This window comes from Arachis hypogaea, chromosome 5 (assembly GCF_003086295.3).
Source record: "Arachis hypogaea cultivar Tifrunner chromosome 5, arahy.Tifrunner.gnm2.J5K5, whole genome shotgun sequence".
In the NCBI taxonomy this organism is placed as follows: domain Eukaryota; kingdom Viridiplantae; phylum Streptophyta; class Magnoliopsida; order Fabales; family Fabaceae; genus Arachis; species Arachis hypogaea.
Genome location: NC_092040.1, coordinates 7966544 through 7975644, shown reverse-complemented (window position 1 = coordinate 7975644; position 9101 = coordinate 7966544). Strand labels below are relative to the sequence as shown.

The following is a 9101-nucleotide window of genomic DNA, read 5'->3' as shown; positions in this document are numbered from 1 at the left end:
AAATTAGAACATCAGGATCTCCGAAATCATGTTGGTTATACTTACAGTTTTTCCAAGGTCTGGGTGTGCTTCCCACAATTGTCCCACCGCACTGCACACTCCATCGGTTATCGCTGACATAAACACTCAGGATTTCATCCACCTAATACAACCGACTTTCAGATCCGTCGGAAGGCCTCTCTCTCAGGCTCTATCAAACAGATCTCAGATTTACCAAATTTAAACCAAGTTTGACATCAACAAAGAAAAATATCACAAACCTGAATGGGAGAAGATGGGCCCCACCTCTTAGGTATCAAACATCAAGGGCAACCCATTTCTATCCATATGATGCATGCAGTTGGAACTACTGGATCTGCCAGGTATTAAGGTTCTTGGCTCTACGAAGGGGTAAGGTTCGCCGGTATGCCACTGTTGGGAGGGTATGGTCCCCGCTTCTTCTTGGCTCTCCGGAGCTGCTTGGAGGCGGTTCTTCAACGGGACTCGCATGGGGTTAGGGGGCGTTGGTTCCTGGGACTGCGAGTGGCTGTGAGGTGCTACTTCCGCGCGACCTCGACGGTTTGCTAGGTCCTACGAGAACTGCGTGGGGTTGGAGGCGGTCGTTCGACGACACTGGCACCGGGTTGGGACACGTTGGTTCCTGGGACTTCCAGTCGCTGCTAGGTGCTGCTCCGGTGCGAATGCGAGGGGCAGGGAGGCCCTGTGAGGGCTGCGTAGGGTTGGGTTTCGCGTTTCGGATACTGGGGTTTCTCCTTTCTTTGACGGTGGCTGCCCTAGGTTACGACTTACGAGTTTCGATATTTACATGATCTAATGGGGGTGGGGAAATGCCTTTTTAAACTAACTGGATCTAAAAAAAACAACCTGGCCCATATTACTACTGTTAAACATCTTGGCCCATTTAGTTTCCAGCTAGCCGTTCCACACTTTGGCTGGCTATCTCTTTCTGGGTCAGCGCCATATATGGGCATGAATGACCCCTGCTCCCCTATAACGGCAGACAACCGCATCATCAGGTCACCTCATACGCTACACTCACTTTTCCATGAATCACATTATATAAATCTACATCAATCATGACCCTACCTTTATTAAATTATTAAATCCAACGGCTACTAGAACTGGATCATCAGAGATCCAAAAAAGTGGTCTGGACCACTTGAAAACTTTCCTATATATATATATATCATTAACGTATGCGAGAGGAAAGAAAAGAAAGAAAACGGAGAGAGAAGACCGAGAGAAAACGTAAATTCTTTTGAACCTCCGGTTTCGATTTCTTGAAATTCGTAACTCCAATAAAAAATCTAATCCGATAAGAGTATTCGTAACCTCCTCCTCTACACGTTGGTACCATTTTGAATTAGTAGAAGTTGATAGTGACGTAGCTCCTCTTTTCTTTGGGTTTGGCCAACGGGAGTTTTAGGAGGCACAGACGATTCTGGACATTTTCTTCTTCGATAGCTCACTCAGAAAGCTTCTCTTGAGCTTTGAATATTTTGATTTCGTGCGAAGGTATGGTTTTAGTTTCTCGTAGTTAATGTTTAATGTTACGTGAAAACTTAGGCTAGAAGACCTTAAGATAGGAATGAAATGAATGAATAATTAATGGATTGTGTATATGGTATAAAATGTGAGGTTTAGCTGTTGTCAATAATTTGCTGTTGAAGTTGGTTAGTTTGAAAAAAGATTTAATATTGGTATTTGTTTGATTTTGAAATAATTTATTACTGGAAATGATTTGAATGACTGAGAGGTGTTTGATTTGATAGTTGGGACCCTTGAATGGTGGCAGAAATTTGAGTTTTAGAGGAGATACTGTCATAGTTTCAATAAGAATTGGAGTCTTGATTTGAAGTGTTATTTTAAAAAGGAAAGAGATTATTATGTGGCTTGTGTATTTGAGACTATTTGTTGACCCTTTGTCGCAAGATGTGACCGGGCACTTTAACTCCCCAGATTTCCCCATGGGCATGCATATATATATATGGAATACTATACTATTGAGCTTGGAGTTTAACTCCATGGAATACTATATTATTGAGCTTGGAGTGTGACTCCATGGAATATTATATTTGAGTTTGGAGTTTGACTCCATGGAATATTATTGAGCTTAGGGATGCGCGCACAGAGGGACTATCCAATGGTTAACTACCAGGACCTGTCAGGTTGGCTATATAACCGACAGATGAGACTCATCAGCCATAGGATAGGCATACATCATATGCATTTGTTTGTTTGCTTGAGTGTGCACTGTTTTGGTTTGCTTAACTGTTTAATTCTGCTTATCCGCTACTTGTTCTACTTGCTGTAAATGCTTCTCTATCTGTGTTTTCCTTACTTAAACTGTATATGTATGTTTTTTTGAGAAATCCCTCTTGACGAAGGTGTGAGGGGAGAGGGTTGTGCCATGAGTGATTCGGAGGATTGGAGGCGACAGAAAGTGAAGTATTAAGTTAAAGTTAGATTCAGAACTAGAATACGTTAGATAACTTACCTAACTTTTAGTTTAGTTTATCTTATTTAAGAATGATTTTGAGTGTCGGAGTTCTAGGAATGCCTCTGACTTTCCTGAGACCTTTTATATTAACTATGCGGACACCTTTACCATACTGAGAACCTCCGGTTATCATCCCATACTATGTTGTTATTTTTCAGATGCAGGTCGACAAACACCTCGTTGAGCGTTTGGATATCCTCCTTTCAAGCGAAGAACTACCTTTTTGACTGTCACATCTTGATTTTGGGCTATGTATACATGTTTATAGAATCTCCACATGTACATTTTGTGTTTTGTCCCTCCTAGAGGTCGACTTGGAGATACAGGGGTTTACTTTGTGGTTTGAGTTTTATTTTGGGTTGTATATATATATAATCATATACTCTGGTCGGCCTTAGTTTCGCAGGTCGAGTATGGAGCTTGCTATCTGAGTTTTAGAACTCTGATATGTATATATGTTTTCAGTTATCTTTCGATTTTACCTGTCCGTTTTATGAATATCCATGCGAGTGTGTCACGATTTTCTGTTTATCGTTTTGTTTAGCTTGTTCTTCAAGGCTCCTAGATATGATTTCATCCAACTATATCTATGTACATATCCTTTTCTTTTAGAGGTCGTAATACCTTTCCACCTCTGCTTTACGACTTAAGCGTAAGGCTCTGTGTGGTAGGGTGTTACACCTTTTTTCTGGGTATTTTGAGTCATTAATGTTCTTTCCAAAATTAATTTCAGTTTCTTTCAAATTAAATTTCTAACATTCTTCAATCATATTATTACCCATTGAAATGTAATTTTTCTGCAAAAATTATGGAGATTAAATTAAAAAATTTTAATAACTTCTATTATACAACTCATATTTTATATATAAACTATTAAAAAATAAAATATAAACAAAAATTAAAAAATAAATTTTTAAAAATAATAATTAATTCATCATATTAAAATCAATAAATAAACAAACATATGAATATTAACTAAAAATAATAGAATAATTAAAATCATGACCTATTAGTGCACATATGAGATAATTTGAAAAATACAATAAGACGCATAATTTAAAATTTGGTAATATTAATTATAATAATTTAATTATAGACATCATATGTATGAAATTATGAATGTTATGAGTACAAAATTATGGATGTTATTAATATAAAATTATGGATGTTATGTGTATTAATTTATGGATGTTACGAGTAAATTTATTAATTGAATAAATTAATTTAAGAATTTGACATTTTTTCAAATTCAATTATGATAAAAATTAAAAATATGTGTTAACTTGATATTACTTGTGCACAGTAACTAAAAAATGATGTGTATGGATGACGGATGTAATATCTAATAAACATGAATTTAATTTTTAGATGTTAGTTATATGTAATTATGGATGTTATGTATATGAACTTATGAATGTTATGCGTATAAACTTAGTTAGTACACTTACTATACTATAATGATGCACATAAAAACACTAAAAAAAAACCAGTTTATTATCATACCTCATCAAAACTAGTGTGATTTTTTATATTCTAAAAAATTGGTTGACTGACAACAATCTCGTCGGGTGAGTCAGTCTGTTCAAATTCTTCGGCACCTTCTACCAAAAGTACCGTATTAAGGTCGAATTCAAATGCCATACTATTTGCAATGATAAATGCGACTTCTTGTAAAATTTCGTGGCTTATACACTATTGTGCTGGCAATGGTATTATTCTTGTGATTTTTGAATGAACATAATTGAATTAATGGAAAGTATATATTAAGGTAGTTTTCATGTTTCATATCTCTATTAAGTCATGATAAATGTTTTAACGGACAAGAATCAATTACAATTATTGAATGTAATTGATATTATCATTACCGTTCTTTATTATTATTATTATTATTATTATTATTATTATTATTATTATTATTATTATTATTATTATTATTATTATTATTATTGTATTCTTAAATATAAAAATTAAATTATAAAAGAAAATATTTAGTATTGATTACAATTTACAAGAATGCCTAATAGTAAGGGATATAATATTATAATTAATATCATTAATAAGTGGAGTTGATAAGAATATGATAAGTGGAATGATAAGAGAGTGGAATAAAAAATAAAACTATTATTAAGTAATATAAATAAAGTAAATTATAGAAAATTTTGGCTAATTGTGACTAAAATTTTTTTGTTATCAAAATTTTTCCTTTACATATATATATATATCATGTCCCCGTATCTTATAAAAATTTTAAATTTGTGTATCTACATGTGTCATATTATATCATGTCCCATATCCATACATCATAGTCTTTTTAAGTAAGCTACGTAACTAAAGAATCATAAACTATTAAAAAAAATAGGGCTGCTACACATCCATATAGCCATGTAACCAAGTTAGTCCAAGACCAAATAGAATCAGGTGCATTAAATGGCGAGTGAAAACACGCACCAGAGACAAACGAAATCCCTCCTTTTTCATTTGCACTTCATTATGAAAAAATGTTACATCTTCTTCAACATGAAACCAAGACACGAAATGACTCATTCTCTTCGAATCTCTCTCAACATCACTCAAACTTCAATTACGTTCTCTGCAAAAACCACTACTGGAAAGGAATTACGAGAAGATTTCACAAGCAACAACCAGAAACGAACGAAAACTGCAACAGAGACTACCAAAGGTATAAGAAAACTACTGTTCATTTAAAATCTTGCAATGTCGCGCTTCTCCTACTTCCATCTTAGGTTTACTAGATTGATTTGCTTCGTTTAGTAGATGGAACTATTGTGAATGCATTTTTACAGTATAACTAGGCATTGGAATGAAATTTGTTGTTATTTTCATTCAATTCAGTGGATAGTGTAACTAGGGCTTTGAGATTTGTTCGGTTCGGTGGCTTTTATAATTTTGGTTTACCAAGTGAATGATGTTCGGTTCGGTGTGTTCCTTTTGTGATAACATGCAACAAATCATTTCCTAGCTGTTTCATTATTTATAATGTTTGATTCTGTGCATGAATGAGTTTCGTTAAGGCTGTCCTATATAATGCTAGTAAGAATCTTCAGTTTGGATCCCTTTGAGAAGCAAATAATGTATTGTCCAAATGTAAATTTTGTTTAGGACAATGGACTTTGATAAGCCATACTATTGTAACATTATCTCATTATATTGGATAGATTTCAGTAAGAGTTTTTAAAGAAGCCAATTTGCAAATGTCATTTTGAAAGAACACCTAATTCATGAAATTTGAAAAACTTTTCTTTTGGAAGATGTTGATTTGATTAAGATATACGTGCTTGGTCTTATCGGTGTGGATAGTTTAACTAGAGCTTTGAAATTGGTTGTTACTATCTTCAGTACCTCTTTTGCATGGAGGAATGCTATTCTTGTTGATTGAAAGTTGATCACCATTTATTAACCACATGAACGTTGTTTAGTTTGGTGGCCTTTGTGATTTTGGTTCACCTCGTGAATGTTGTTCGGTTCGGTGGCCTTTGTGATTTTGGTTCGCCAAGTGAATGTTGTTTGGTTCGGTGGCCTTTGTGATTTTGGTTCGCCAAGTGAATGTTGTTTGGTTCGGTGACCTGTGGCATTTTAATTGACTTGATTCAGATATACATGCTTGTACTTGTTGATGTATTGAGTGAAGTATTGACCAAAATTTTTCATTATAGTAAAACAGAACAAGACAATGGCAACAATGAAGGAGAAGCCGCACTATAACGTAAGCAGATTAAATATATTTATCCACTTTCATTCGAATAATATCTATTTTGTATTATAAATATATCCTCACATTCTGTTTCAAAATATGCAGAAAACTCATTAGTACAGATGCCAAACAAAGTCAATAGCAACAGTGTACAGGGATATGAGTCAAGAAAAGAAAGATCTAGTGGAAGAAATGGGATTTGGTGCCCTGGCAAATGTCCCAGAAATGAATGTCTCTAATATTCTGTTGAAAGAATTGCTTGATCGCTTTGATGAAGAAAAAGTATGCTTGAAAATTCTCCAGGAAAAAATATACATAACTCCTCAGAAAGTAACAGCTACCCTGGGCATAACCAACGGAGGTAATACACTTTCTACTTATTGCTTATTTTCAGTTCATTGGAGTCCAGAAAATTAAACTAAGCGTTTTTGTCTTTTTGACTGATTTTTTCTATTAAAATATTGTAGGGAATCGTTTTCCTAATAAGGTTGATTACAACAACCTTAATCCAGCAGATAAGGAAATATTTGACAGCATCAAAAATATTTTCTTGGTGACTTTGACAAGGAATGTGCTGGATATGAGCGTAGAAGGGGAGGAAAACTGGAAAATATTCAAGAGGACTTTTGTTATCTTCATACAAAAGTTATTCTTGCTTCCCACAGCAGTAAGTGTGGCCTCCCCAATCCATAAGCCACCGATCTTTCATGTGGACAACATTCGAGAATGGGATTGGGTAAAGCATGTGCTCAACTTCTTGATGAAAGGAGTTGAAAATAAGAGAAAGGGGAGAAAACAGTCTGTTGATGACTGTGTTTTTGTGTTGATGTTGATATACTTCCACGAAACGAAATTCTCCCGCCCGTTCGCACTTGATGCTCCCCCAGCACCGTGGGTGGCCCATTGGACAAAGCAAATGATGCTTGAACGGATTTCTAACGATGCAACAGAACCATTGGTAAATACTCTACTAAAATTTGGTTTTAAATGCTTTTAAAATACTCTACTAATTAAATAAACTTCTGTTTTAGGTTATAATTAATTTATACGTCCTACTTGCAACTGTTAGTTTGTTCATTTGAATGTTTCTGTATTAAGAAATATTTTTCTTGAGGATTAAATAGTTGTCATGTACTATTCTATATGAATATTTTTCGGTTCGGTGGAATTGTTTCATTTAGTTCACCGGATTGTTAATGTGTTTTCTTGATAATTAAATAATTGAGTCTTTGTTTTTGTTTTAGAGACTTCTGTATAGAAAGGAAAAAAAGAAAGAAAAAACAAAGACAAGTAACTTGGACAAGAAAGAAAAAGGAAAGAAAATAAAAAAGAAAATTGTCGAGATGGATTCTTCTTCGAAAGAAGAAAGATTTTCCGAATCTGAATCCGAAAGCCAATAAGTTTAATTTTCATATTGATTTCATTTAACTTGTATTTGTTTAAATTTGTTCTTATGCGCTTGTTCTTATGTATTGCAGAAAAGAAGAAATAAAAAAAATCGATTTAATTAATCTAATTCAAAAATATCACTTTTTTGTTACCTAATTTCAAATAACATATTTTAGAAAATCTATTTTATTTTTAATTTACTGATAATGTTTTTTTATAAATTTAATTCACTGAAGCCAACTTGAGTTAAACAAAAGGAATAAAAGAATATTAAAAATACATGCAAATGAATACTATAATTAGGCAATAAATTAAAAAAAATATATTAAGACGGTTATACTTTCGGTTAATTAATTAGTTAGTTATTTATTGTGAATATGGCTGAACACTGCTCTTTACTCTATTGACATCAACAGTGGATAGTAGAATACACATTCATCATTCTCTTTCGTTACATAATACGTCTCCTTCTCTTCTCTCGCTACCGCTGTTTTCGTTCTTTACCATCGATCAGCAGGTACAATACTCCTTTAATCATTTACGTTTGAGATATACTTCCTAGCTTCTTAAAGATTTTTTTTCTGCATGCTGATTTGTTTTGTTATGGTGATTAATTCTGACTGGCACTTTGTATTTAGTTCGTGTTACTTTAATTTCTATGCTTAGGCCTTGAACTTTTTCATTTTGTTTTAGGGTTCAATTACATTGTAGTTTCTACTTGTAATACTGGTTTAATTTTCTGTCTAATATTCCTTTATTTGAGATTTTACAAAGAAGAATAATATAGGTTTATCTTGTTCTTTAAAGAAGATTAAAAAGGTAATTATAGCTTAATAATTCATTATTATTGTTTGCAGCGCAGAAAACAGAAATGGATGAGGATCCAAATAAGAAGGATAAGGGTAAGAGGCTAGCATCTGAAGCAGAACCAAGTCCAGAAAAGGATCCAAAGAAGCCACGGCCATTGATGGAATCATCATCAATAGCTGATAACTTTCAGCAGGTGAATGAAGCCGAAGCCGCCGCCGAAAGCTTTGCTGAAACGACCATAACATATGTGGTGATGGATGATCCTGAGGAGCCAGAAGTCGAATCCCATGAGCGGTTCCAAACACGCGGTGAGATTATGCATAATTTTACTGTTGGATGCCAAAATATCATAGAGGAAGCCAAAAGGTTCAATGCAAAATGTAAGCAACTACATCCTGCTGTATGATAATTAAATTGTATGTTTTAATTTCCATTACTGTAATAATAATTTCTTGAATGTTTAATTGTTCTTTTCAATGGCAGGATCTTCTTCAAGTAAGAAGCAGGGTGATGATGATAAGGATAATAAGGACAATAAGGGAAACGATAAATAGATGAAAGGAAAATATATTCGTGTATCTGTTATATACTATATGATCCAAGGGCGAGCATATTTTTCATTGCTATCTGGATTCCCCAAATCATTATAAACATCATAATCATAGATCCTATCATATTCTTTGCGCTCTC

The 9101-nt window shown here is 33.9% G+C and overlaps 1 long non-coding RNA gene across 1 annotated transcript; it reads left to right on the top strand.

Moving 5' to 3' along the window:
* The first annotated feature begins 7984 nt into the window (after positions 1-7984).
* Positions 7985-9101, top strand: LOC114927715 (uncharacterized). Its single transcript, XR_011881617.1, has 3 exons — positions 7985-8118; positions 8459-8791; positions 8895-9101. It is a non-coding gene; the product is annotated as an uncharacterized lncRNA (long non-coding RNA).